We start from the raw sequence: 11866 nt of genomic DNA on the forward strand, positions 1-11866 counted from the left end.
CAACAAGGGGATATAACCCTTATAAAATATATGTATCCAATATAGGAGCAACTAAATACATAAAGAAAATTTTGGTGGACTTTAAGGGAGACATCAACAGCAATACAGTTGTAACAGGGGATTTTAACACTCCACTGTCAACAATGCACAGATATTCTAGACAAAAAAATCAACAAGGCAACAGCAACCTTAAATCACTCACTAGACCGGATGGATTCAATTGATATTTACAGAACATTTCATCCCAAACCAGCAGAATATACATTCTTCTCAAGGGCACAAGGAATATTTCCAAAGGTAACCACATGTCAGAACACAGAATAAGTCTTAACAAATTCAGGAAGACTGAAATCATATCAAGCATCTTCTCAGATCACAATAGCATGAGACTAGACACCTACTACCATTTTTTAAAAAACTGGAAAACATTCAAACATATGGAGGCTAAACAGCATGTTATTAAACAATGAATGGGTTAACAATGAGATAAAGGAAGAAATAAAAAATTACCTGAAACAAATGAAAATGAACACATGACAACCCAAAATCTATGGGACACAGAGAAAGCAGTCCTGAAAGGAAAGTTCACAGCATTACGGGCCTACCTCAGGAAGCAAAAAAAAAAAAAAAAAAAAAAAACCAACTCAAGTAAACAATCTAACCCTAAACCTAAAAGAACTAGAAAAAGAACAACAAACAAAGCCCAAAGTAAGAAGGAAGGAAATAATAAAAATCAGAGAGGAAATAAACATACAGATTAAAAAACAAACAAACAAACAAAAAAACACCCACACACACAGAACAAAAGATCGATGATATCAAGAGCCGGTTCTTTGAAAGGATAGACAAACGTTTAATCAGACTCATCAAGACAAAAACAGAGAGCACCAAAATAAATTAAAAATCAAAAATGAAAGAGGACAGTGGCATCACAGAAAAAAAAAGGACTGAAAGAAAATGGAATGAAAATATGCAAACCAATTGAACAACCTGGGCAAAATGGATAAATTCCTAGAAACTAACAACCTTCCAAAACTGAATTAGGAAAGAATTAGAAAACCTGAATAGACCAATTACAAATGAAACTGAAGCAGTAATTAAAACAAACAAAAAACCTCCCAGCAAACAAAAGTCCTAAACCAGATGGTTTCACATGCAAATTTTACCAATAATTCAGAGAACTAACACTTACCCTTCTCAAACTACTTGAAAAAATCCAAGAGGAGGGAAGACTTCCAAACTCATTTTATAAAGCCAGCATTATCTTAGTTCCAAAACCAGGTCAAGACACTACAAAGAAAGAAAATTATAAGCCAATATCCCTGATGAACATAGATGCTAAAATCCTCAACAAAATATTAGCAAATGGGATCCAGCAATATATTAAAAAGACCATACACCATGAACAAGTGGTATTTGTTCTGGGGATGCAAGCTTGGTACAGTATTTGCAAATCAAGAAATGCAACAGATCACATAAACAAAATGAAACATAAAAATCACGTGATCAGCTCTGGCTGATGCCGCTTAATGGACTGAGTGCCAACCTGTGAACCAAGGGGTTGCTGGTTCAATTCCCAGTCAGGGCACATGCCTGGGTTGCGGGCCAAGTGCCCAGCAGGGGGCGCTTGGGAGGCAACCACAAAACGATGTTTCTCTCCCTCCCTTTCTCCCTCACTTCCAGTCCCTAAAAATAAATAATTTTTTTAAATCACATGATCATATCAATAGATGCAGAAAAAACATTTGATAAATCCCAGCACGCATTTATGATAAAAACTCTCAGCAAAGTGGGACTAGAGAGATCATACCTCAACATAGTAAAGGCCATATATGAAAAATCCACAGCCAGCATCATACTCAACAGTCAAAAACTACAAGAGAGAACAAGATAAGGGATGTCTGTTTTCACCACTCTTATTCTACATGGTACTGAAAGTCCTAGCCACAGCAACCAGACAAGAAAAAGAAATAAAAGGCATTCACATTGGAAGGAGGAAGTAAAACTGTCATTATTTGCAGATGACAAGATACTGTACATTGAAAACCCTAAAAAGTCCACAGAGAACTAATAGACCTAATATATGAATTCAGCAAAGCAGCAGAATACAAAATTAATATACAGAAATCAGTGGCATTTTTATACACCCACAATAAACTATCAGAAAGAGAAACTAAGAAAACAATGCATTATTGTAACAACAAAAAAAATAAGGTACCTGGAAAAAATTTTAACCAAGGAGGTAAAAGGTCTGTACTCAGGAAACTACAGAACATTGAAGAAACTGAAGATACAGATAAGTGGAAGTACATACCATGTTCAGGGACTGGAAGAATTAACATCATTAAAATGTCCATACTACCCAAAGCAATCTATAGATTCAACACAATTGCTATTAAAATACCATGGCAGATTTCACAGATCTAACACCAATTTTCCGAAGTTTATACAGAACCAAAAAAGACCCCAAGTAGCCTCAGCAATCTTGAGAAAGATGAACAAAATTGGAGGCATCACACTACTTGATATCAAACTATATACAAGGCCATTGTAATCAAAACAGCCTGGTACTGGCATAAAAGAACAGGAATATAAATCAACAGAACCAAACAAAGAACCTATGCCTTCGTGGCCAATTAATATTTAACAAAGGAGGCAAGAGCATACAATGGAGTGAAGACAGTCTTTTCAATAAATAGTGCTGGGAAAACTGGGCAGACATGCAAAAAAATGAAACTAGACCACCAACTTTACCATATGCAAGAAAAAAACTCAAAATGGATAAAATACTTGAAAGTAAGTCTCAAAACCGTAAAAATCCTAGAAGTAAACATATGCAGTAAAGTCTCAGACATTTATTATAGCAATATTTTGATGATACATCTCCTAGGGCAAGGGAAACAAAAGAAACAAATGAGACTGTATCAAACTAAAAAGCTTCTGCACAGCAAAAGTAATCACCAACAAAATGAAAAGGGAACCTGCTGTACAGGAGAACATATTTGCCAATGATAAATCTGATAAGACATTAATTTCCAAAATACTGAGTTGGCCAAAAAGTCCATTTAGTTTTTTCCATAAAATAAAAGACAGTTTTCATTTTCACTGAACTTTATTGATTTGGATATTCTGAGTACGTCGGCTATCTCCCGTGGTATAACACTGACTGTTCTCAATTAATGTCTTGATTTGATCAAGACTATCAACTTCAACTCATCTACCTGTGAAGCATCGTCCAGCCCAAAATCTCCAGCATGATATTTCATGAACCATTTTTGACACGTTCAGTCACAGCACCTTCTCTATACACTGCACAAATCTTTTTTTGTGCTTCAGTTGTCTTTTTACCTTTCTTGAAGTAATAAAGCATAATATGCCAAACATGTTGCTTATTTTCTTCCATCTTCAATATTAAAATGGCTACACTAAAATTCACCAATTTGTACAAGTTGTTTTTTTTTTAAATGAACACTGATATGACAATACAATCTAACAAAATTGTTTTAAATGAAGTTAAAGACAACTAAGTGCTACTAAAGCGTCTTACAGAAAAAATCAGATGAATTTTTTGGCCAACCCCGTAACACCTATGTATGGTGCCAAGTAGATGCTTAAAATATTGTAGGGAACCACTTTGTAAAGTATGTGATTGTCCAACCACTATGCTGTACACCTGAATTACAAAATAATATTGAATGCAAACTGTAATTTTTTAAAAAATAAAATTTAAAAAAAGGCAGTAGGTAAATTCTGTGCTCAACTACTCCCATGACCACATCGAAATTACAATTACAGAACAATCACTGAGAACTTCCTGAAGTGCAGCTGAACAGCAGTCCTATTACTAAGGATAAACAGAAGCAGCCACATAGGGACTGGTAGGAAGGACAGAGACCCAGAACAGGCAGGTCCCACACCTACATAGAGCAATTAAAAATCAGGAGGGATACCCTGGCTGGTGTGGCTTAGTGGGCTGAGCACCAGCCTGCAAACTAAGCGGTTGTCGGTTCAATTCCCAGTCAGGACACATGCCTGGATTGTGGACCAGGTCCCCGGCTGGGGGCGTGCAAGAAGCTCACACATTGACGTTTCTCTCCCTCTCCCCCACCCCCTCTAATAGTCTTTTTTAAAAATCATAACATATTGAAATAAAAATAAATTAAAAAAAAAAAAGTCAGGAGTACCCTGGCTGGGTAGCTTGGTTGGTTGGAGTGCCATCCCAATGTGCTAGGGTCATGGGTTCAATCCCTGGTCAGGGCACATAGGGAAGTTAACCAATGAATGCATGAATAAGTAGAACAACGAATCAATGTTTTTTTTCTCTCTCTCTCTTCTTCTCACTCTAAAATCAATCAATCAAGAGGGATCTCTTCACTGCAGGGGTCCCCTCCCTGAGGAGCAAGGGGCCTGAAACCCACACTAGGTTCCCCAGCCCTGGATTTCAGGGCCAGAAAGAGAAGTCCCCACAACTTCTGGCAGTGAAAACCAGTGGAAGTTGTGGCTGAGTGAGACAGAGGGCTTCTAGAGTCCCAGGCGATCCCCTTAAAGGGCCTGCACACAGGCTTACTCACTGATGGACTCACTCTGAGCCCCGAGTAAAATGGAAATGAAAAAAAAAAAAAAAAGGTATATACTTACACCAGAAAAAAACAGATTTTAAAACAAAGGTTATAACAAAGTCCCTGCAATTCCACTGCTGGTATGTATCCAAAGAAACCCAAATACTAATTCAAAAAGACATATGCATCCACATGTTCACTGAAGCATTACTTACAATAGCCAAGATGGAAGCAACCTAAGTGTCCATCAATAGGTGAGTGGTTAAAGAAGTGGTAGTGCATATATACAATGAAATATGACTCAGCCATAAAAAAGAATGAAATCTTGTCACCTGCAACAACACGGATAGCTCTGGAGTGTATCATACTAAGTGAAGTCAGAGAAAAACAAATGCCATATGATTTCACTTCTGTGTGGAATCTAAAAAGTAAAATGAACAAACAAAACAGAAACAATTCATACATACAGAGAACATTTTGATGGTTGCCAGATGGGAGGGATATTGGGGGAATGAGTGAAAAAGGGAAGAGGATTAGGAAGTACAAATTGGCCCTGGCTTGTGTGGCTCAGTGGACTGAGTGCCAGGCGCAGACAAAGGGTCGCCAGTTTGATTCCCAGTCAGGGGGCGCGCCTGGGTCCCAGGCCAGGTACTCAGCGGGGGGCATGTGAGAGGCAACCACACATCAATGCTTCTTTGCCTCCCTTAGCCCTCTAAAAATAAATAAATAAAATCTTTAAAAAAAAATAAAGAAGTATAAATTGGTAGTTACAGAACTACCATAGGATTGTTTAGTACAGCACAGGGAATATAGCCAATAATATTATAATAACTATGTATGGTATCAGATGGCTACTAGATTTATCAGGGTGATCACTTTGTAAGTTGTATGTCTAATCACTATGCTGCGCACCTAAAAATAATGTAATATTGTATGTCAACTATAATTGTAAAATAAAATTTTAAAGAAGTAAAAAATAACACAGTGAAAGAATAACAGCTTAAGAATATGGATTAAAATCAGCCAAGTGAAAAAGCATATAGGGTAGACTACAGAATAAATACAGAGCTTCTGGTTCTCTTCCCCACTTGGAGCAAGGACAGCTTTACTCTCCCAGCATCAGTGTGTGACAATATACACAGAGAGTATTGCCAGCCAGGCAAACTCACCAGAGCCTTGATGTCCAGAGTTCTTATTGGGGTTTACAGGCATACCTGATTGCCCATATGACTGAGCTCAGTTTTCAGCCCACTGGAGATCCACAGATACTAAAGTCCATCACTCTAAATCACACTGGTCTTTCTGACATGGTCAACCCCACCCTAAATCATACTGTTAGACTATTAGTGACCCGAGGCCCTGAAGAAAATACTCTGTAATCAGGCACAACAGCGGGCAAGGAAAAAAGGCTTTCTTTTTGGACAAGGTTAAATTCTCTACTATATAACCACCTTTCCTAAAAGAAAAAATAAGAAAATATACATGGACTGCTCTTTTGTGCTCCCTCCCAAAGACAAACTGAAATAAAAATCAAAACATAGGCTGGATAAGCCAGAAACTAGTAAGAATAGTTACCAAATGTCATGGGGTGGAAAAAGTGAGGACTACAAAAATGGTGGAAGGAATGAGAGGGAAGTGGTACTTCTTTGAATACACCCTTTTGTTAGAGTGCTTACTTTTAGAACCATGTTAATGCTTCAGATACTTTAAAATAATTAAAATCAACCAGAATGCAGGAGGAATCAGGAGGAATCTAAAATGAACTACAAGCAGTAACAAATGAAACTAAATGTATTACAAATAAATACCACAACCACAGTATAAGGAATAGACCAGAAAAGGATTAGACAAAGCAACTTCAGAGGCCCTGGACTGGTAGCTCAGTTGGTTAAGCACTGCCCTGATACCCCAAGTTTGTGGGTTCAGTCCCCAGTCAGGGTACATAAAAGAAACAACCAATGAATGCATAGATAAGTGGAACAACAAATTGGTTTTCCCTTCTCTCAAATCAATAAATTTTTAAAAATCCCAAAAAGAGAGAATTGGAGACTTATACATTTATGGTACCTACTGATGATACTTTCTTCACATTCAGCCATCAGATATAAAGTGGATTAAGTATCCAATTTTGGTCTCAAGTCCTTACAGACAGAAGACTGCCTCAAGGACCAGTGACAAGTGGACTTTTCACTGGGTCTTCAAATTTTTACAAGACAGCCTCTGCCTTTGTTTCCATGTTAAATCTGTGATAGCAGTTTAGATTAAAATTGTGACCCTGGGTTCATTATTTATCATTTCTTTTTAAATATCTCTACTTAGCCCTGGCTGGTGTGGCTCAGTGGACTGGACTGAGTGCTGGCCTGAGAACCAAAGGTCGCTGGTTCAATTCCCAGTCAGGGCATATACCTGGGTTGCAGGCCAGGTCCCTGGTGAGGGGGCACATGAGAGGCAACCACACATTCATGTTTCTACCTTCTCTTTCTCCCTCTTGTCTAAAAATAAATAAATAAAATCTTTAAAAAAAAGAAAAACCTCCACTTAAAATGTTTGCTCTATCAGAATTTGAAATCCAACAATTTTTAAAACTTCAGGATTAAGATACTTCAAACTGACAAAAATAAAAATTTTAGATACTCAGCAACTTGTTTTTCCCCCACGTCTGAATTCATAAACTACCTATCTGTTAACATGGCTTTTTTTTAAATTTAAGATTTTATTTACTCATTTTTAGAGAGATGGGGAGCGACGGAGAAAGAGTGGGAGAGAAGTATCAATCGGTTGCCTCTCACAAGAGACCTGACTGGGGATAAACCACAACCCAGGCATGTGCTGGGGCCAGAAATCAAACCTCCAAACTTTTGCTTTGCAGGATAACGCTCAACCAACCGAGCCACACCAGTCAGGGGAACATGGCTTTTTTAATCAGTGAATTTAGAATGCCCTTTGTCATCTGGTTGCAGGAACTTAACATGCTATAAACTGGGTCATTTTTAGAATGAAAATAATTCAGCATCTTCCTTTAGAGGATTTGTGATGTAGGGTTCATTTCTGACTTTACTACTTACATAGAATTACTGGAGCAATGAGAAGGCTATCAAAGAATAACTTGAGGGTGAATACACTTCCCTGAAAGAGACATTCAACTCTGCCTGATGGCCTATTACCTTAATAATTCTTAAAACATTAACAACTTCCTCCCCTCAAAAAAGGCATGAAGTTTTCACGATAATGAGTATGAGAAATACACAAGGCACTGTTACCACCTCATCAGCTGATACTTTCTAATCATCTACCAAATTCTTTAAATCAGTGGCACAGTACAATTTAGCCAAAAAATAAAAATAAAAAGCAACTAAATATTTAAGGATAAGCTTCAAGCAAATACTGAAAATCTTTAGTTAAATCAAGCATTTATAAGGCGAAAAAGAGCTCAGCTCTCAAACTGGCGAGGGATAACAAAGTTAAATGGTCATGCATACCAGAACGGAGGAGGGGAAAGCCTGTGTATAGTACACTGGTTTACAATAAGCCAATACAAAAACAAAATCTCCTTAAGTTAGAATTTTTCTATGGTTTATGAAAGCTTGGCACAAAAGCCTACTAAAAACTTGATTTATAAAGTGATATAGTCTTTATATTATTCTACCAACAAACAAACCTAAGCAACATTTAGGAAGAAATTTTACTGTAAATTCTACTTTCATCAAAGAGCATTAGAGAGTCTAACTACATAGAAAGCTATAAAAACAATTACACATACAAACTTAACTTGTTTTTTTTTTTCCCTTTTATTGATTTTAGAGAGAGGGGAAGAGAGGGAGAAAGAGAGGAAGAGGAACATCGATGTGAGAAACACTGATCGGTTGCCTCCTGCACACATCCCAACTAATCTGCAACCCAGGCATGTGCCCTGAACAGGAACTGAACCCACAACCTTTCGGTTTGTGGGAGGACACCTAACCAACTGAGCCACACCGGCCAGGGCTTAAATAACTCATTTTTAACTTCTGGGCTCAAGGCACTACAAAACCTGAAACAGTACCATTAATTCAAGTAAGGTCATTTGTTAAGGAAAGTAAAAGAGAAAAAATTTAAGAAGGCAACAAATTTATTTGGGTATGACCTCATCGTTGAGTCTGTTTATAAATAAAATGTGAACACTGATCTACATCGGTGTTTGCAAACCATGAGTCTCCTGAGAAGTTTTTTAAAATACCCAGGTCCCTCTTCAGATCCACTGATGCAGCATACAGGCATCTGGGGTTTGGTTTTAATTCCCCAATTGCTTCTGATACCCGGCCAGATTTTGGAAACACTCCATCCATGACCCTCAAGGTCCCTTTCTTATCCATGACTTAAAAATTCCAACTTGACAAATTGTGTCAAAGGAACTGATTATAGCACTTGGTTAACATACTGCACAGCAGCCAGTATCATATTCAACCAAGGAAAAGAAAGCATCCTTAATTTGTCTGAGCAGGCAATGATAAGAACAGGGGCTACTCATTCAAATCACTGACTGGGTCTCCCATCCCTCCTCCCTCTACACTTCTCTAACCCAGGTTCTATTAAATTTCACAGTGGTGAATGTTCTTCTCTCTCTAATACTGAGAAACACATCTCATCAGGCTCACCTAGAACTGTAATGCCCAGCCACTCAAAGGGATTCAAGTTCCTGTACTTATTCTCTGTAAATTTCCTTTGTTTAAATCCTCACCCAAGGACACCTACACTGATTTTAGAGAGAAAGGAAAAGGGGGCTGGGGGCGGGGGGAGACGGTGAAAGGGGAGGGGGAGAGAAACATCAACTGGTTGCCTCCCATACATGCCCCCACTGGGAACTGAACCTGCAACAAACTGAGCCACTGGCAAAGGCCTCTGCACATTTTCAATTAAGATGAAATTTTTTGGAGGCAGAGTGAGGGGTCCTCAGCAACAAAAAATTCCTTCTAAAGTCGGCCAAGGTGTATGTGAAACCCCTCCCAGCTTTTCTCTTAAAAAGAGTCGAATAGGCAAAGTTATTTTGAGTACGGATCAAAAATAATTTGGGTCATCCCTTATATTTCATCAATTAGCATGAGATATCTGGGTGGCTAGGAGATTTTATTTCTTCCTAATGCCGGCCTACTCAAAGCAGAAACTTGTGTGGTTACACAAGATCCTACCATGTCCTCCAGCAACCCTCTCCATACTAACTTAGTTATTCCGGGCAAAAGACATAATTAGAAACCTACCATTTAGTGACTCTGGTATTCTTAAACCGAGTTTAATTAGACTCCCAAAATACTTCATGATTAATGTAACGCTCTTCATTTCGTTGAATTCTCCCTATTAATTTAATTTACATAGGTATAAAAAAACTCCACTTTACATGTCGAACTGTCTAGTGCAAGATTAAAACCACTACCAAATGGCAAGCTAGGATTTCAACTCAGCTCTTCTGACTCTAGGTCCAAAACGCTTCCCACAGCCTCTTCCACATCTGTCCTCTCTCAACGGCATGAGCATAGAGTGGAACTGGGGTTGATACTTCCTACCAGAGATAAAACAGATAATCAGGTTTCCCACCACTCCATTGTTCAACTGTGCCATACCCGCTCACTAAAACAGGGTCCCAGGAGTGCAGGAAGGCAGGATCCCAAAGGCAGGATGGAGGCAGAACTGTCTGAACAAATAAAAATCCTTGACTTCCAAGACGGAAGGGGCAGGAGGTCCTCTAACAGCAATTCTTCCTCTCAACGCTTTCCCCGGCTTCAGGAGGAGCGGCTGTGGGGGCGCTAGTTTGCTTCTGCGACGTACAGCTCGAACTGGAAAGAAAGAGGGGAGGACAGCAGTCCCTAGGGATAAGCTCCCTCCCCGCCCCAAGAAAGGTACAAAAGTGGCCCTGGGAGAAATCCGCCGCCTCCGGTGAGGACGTGGGAGGACGGCAGCGCTGGAGGCCTCCAGGCCAGGGTGCTGAGCTGGCGCGCACTGGATCGGGAATGGCCAGGCAGCCGAATCTGTAAGACATTCGGCCGAACTGACAGCCGGGCTCCTGCTTACCTCTGTCCCTCGCTGCCCTCACCTGCCCCGCCGTGGGCCCAGATACTGCGGCAGCTCGGACAGCGGCCCCGCCTTCGCCAGTTCTAGGGAAAACCCCGTCAGCGGGAGGTGTCCGGCCTGCTCTCAGCAGCCACGGCCGCCGAGCTTTCTCTGGAGCTCCCGCTGAAGCCGGCGCTCACTTACATCGTCACCTCCTTCCGTGCTCTTCCGCTTCAGTCGGCCTGCGCCCAGTGCGGAGAGGCGGGAGTGCCAGCGACGCCCGGCGCTGGGGGCGTGGCTTCGCCTCCCCTCCGCTTCCGGCAGCGTGCGCTCCCCGGCCTCGTGGGACGTCTGGCTCCTTTGCTGCGCTTGGCAGGTCTAGGCTAGCGTTCTGACCTGGTGGGTCTGACGCCTCCGTCCCAAAGCGATGAGGACTCTTAGAAACCGTGATCTAGGAATTGCAGAGGCTCTATAAAGCGTCTTTGAGACTTCTGTTCAGCCCTCTGAAAAGTAGCCGACCGCAGCTACTCTCATCCTTCCACTAATCTCTTTAGCTAAACACGAAAAACCTCCCTCCAGCTCTAGATGCTCTGACCTAGGCTTTCCTTCTCTGGGTCTCTCTTGGTGACTTTACCCATTGGTATTGTAATGAACCACTTTATCCTGCTCCATCTCTTCTCAGCTGAATTTGAGAACACATCACTGGAGGGAAGAGCCTGGATTTATTCTCTGTAGTGGCCCTGAGACAAAATAGTGACTGACCTAAAAGTGCTAAGTCTGTGCAGTAAATCTGTCATTTTCTTTCTGATTGAGAGAGGAAAGTGGCATCAGCCGGATATGTCGAAGCACTATTTATTGAACATTTTTTAAATGTAAACATGAAGTAGTCTTTCTCTTCGAAGCCCTCAGCCGAATTGTGGGGAAAGACAAATAATCATAATGCAACATCGTGACAGCTAGAAAGTTTAACATTAGCCAATATATGGTGGAAAATAAATTCAATTTGGGACATATTCTGATAGATCAGATCACTGGAGAGGAGGTCTCCTGAGGCAGTGGTAAACAGGATTGGCTGAGAAGCTGAACGCCTCCAGAGTACCTGGACTTATGGGCCAGAAGATTTAAAATAGAAGGGCAGAGATTTGCTCTTGGGCTCTCTTCGTCAATGATGCCTGGATGATCGTGCTGCAACTGCCTGCGTTTCCCAGAGGACGATAATTTGGATGGATTTTTCATGGGAGAAGAATCTCTGAGCATAACCCAGAATCTGGCTGGCCTGGGAGATG

At 40.4% G+C, this 11866-nt stretch overlaps 1 protein-coding gene across 6 annotated transcripts in view; it reads right to left on the reverse strand.

Moving 5' to 3' along the window:
- SENP5 (SUMO specific peptidase 5) overlaps positions 1-10832 on the reverse strand; it is a 64023-nt gene extending 53191 nt beyond the window's left edge. For 3 of the 6 annotated variants that reach the window (XM_054575129.1, XM_054575125.1, XM_054575130.1), the window contains exon 1: positions 10154-10832. The gene's annotated coding sequence lies outside the window, so the exon portion shown is untranslated. The remainder of the gene's footprint in view (positions 1-10153) is intronic. The other 3 variants (XM_054575127.1, XM_054575126.1, XM_054575128.1) reach the window with 3 other exon arrangements.
- Between the last annotated feature and the right edge of the window lie 1034 nt (positions 10833-11866).

This window comes from Pteronotus mesoamericanus, unplaced genomic scaffold (genome assembly GCF_021234165.1).
Source record: "Pteronotus mesoamericanus isolate MK-2021 breed Mesoamerican mustached bat unplaced genomic scaffold, CSHL_Meso_final contig_27, whole genome shotgun sequence".
Taxonomy (NCBI): Eukaryota; Metazoa; Chordata; class Mammalia; order Chiroptera; family Mormoopidae; genus Pteronotus; species Pteronotus mesoamericanus.